Source organism: Uranotaenia lowii, chromosome 3 (genome assembly GCF_029784155.1).
Source record: "Uranotaenia lowii strain MFRU-FL chromosome 3, ASM2978415v1, whole genome shotgun sequence".
Classification (NCBI taxonomy): domain Eukaryota; kingdom Metazoa; phylum Arthropoda; class Insecta; order Diptera; family Culicidae; genus Uranotaenia; species Uranotaenia lowii.
The window spans coordinates 366936293-366937838 of record NC_073693.1 but is presented as its reverse complement, the minus strand read 5'-3'; positions in this window follow the sequence as shown (position 1 = coordinate 366937838).

Here is a 1546-nt window from a genome sequence, read left to right as displayed (position 1 = left end):
TTGTCATTTTTGTCATTTTTGTCATTTTTGACATTTTTGACATTTTTGACATTTTTGTCATTTTTGTCATTTTTGTCATTTTTGTCATTTTTGTCATTTTTGTCATTTTTGTCATTTTTGTCATTTTTGTCATTTTTGTCATTTTTGTCATTTTTGTCATTTTTGTCATTTTTGTCATTTTTGTCATTTTTGTCATTTTTGTCATTTTTGTCATTTTTGTCATTTTTGTCATTTTTGTCATTTTTGTCATTTTTGTCATTTTTGTCATTTTTGTCATTTTTGTCATTTTTGTCATTTTTGTCATTTTTGTCATTTTTGTCATTTTTGTCATTTTTGTCATTTTTGTCATTTTTGTCATTTTTGTCATTTTTGTCATTTTTGTCATTTTTGTCATTTTTGTCATTTTTGTCATTTTTGTCATTTTTGTCATTTTTGTCATTTTTGTCATATTTGTCATTTTTGTCATTTTTGTCATTTTTGTCATTTTTGTCATTTTTGTCATTTTTGTCATTTTTGTCATTTTTGTCATTTTTGTCATTTTTGTCATTTTTGTCATTTTTGTCATTTTTGTCATTTTTGTCATTTTTGTCATTTTTGTCATTTTTGTCATTTTTGTCATTTTTGTCATTTTTGTCATTTTTGTCATTTTTGTCATTTTTGTCATTTTTGTCATTTTTGTCATTTTTGTCATTTTTGTCATTTTTGTCATTTTTGTCATTTTTGTCATTTTTGTCATTTTTGTCATTTTTGTCATTTTTGTCATTTTTGTCATTTTTGTCATTTTTGTCATTTTTGTCATTTTTGTCATTTTTGTCATTTTTGTCATTTTTGTCATTTTTGTCATTTTTGTCATTTTTGTCATTTTTGTCATTTTTGTCATTTTTGTCATTTTTGTCATTTTTGTCATTTTTGTCATTTTTGTCATTTTTGTCATTTTTGTCATTTTTGTCATTTTTGTCATTTTTGTCATTTTTGTCATTTTTGTCATTTTTGTCATTTTTGTCATTTTTGTCATTTTTGTCATTTTTGTCATTTTTGTCATTTTTGTCATTTTTGTCATTTTTGTCATTTTTGTCATTTTTGTCATTTTTGTCATTTTTGTCATTTTTGTCATTTTTGTCATTTTTGTCATTTTTTTCATTTTTGTCATTTCTGTCATGTTTGTAATTTTTTTCTTTTTTTTCATTTTTTTTTTCATTTTTGTCATTTTTGTCATTTTTGTCATTTTTGTCATTTTTGTCATTTTTGTCATTTTTTGTCATTTTTTGTCATTTTTGTCATTTTTGTCATTTTTGTCATTTTTGTCATTTTTGTCATTTTTGTCATTTTTGTCATTTTTGTCATTTTTGTCATTTTTGTCATTTTTGTCATTTTTGTCATTTTTGTCATTTTTGTCATTTTTGTCATTTTTGTCATTTTTGTCATTTTTGTCATTTTTGTCATTTTTGTCATTTTTGTCATTTTTGTCATTTTTGTCATTTTTGTCATTTTTGTCATTTTTGTCATTTTTGTCATTTTTGTCATTTTTGTCATTTTTGTCATTTTT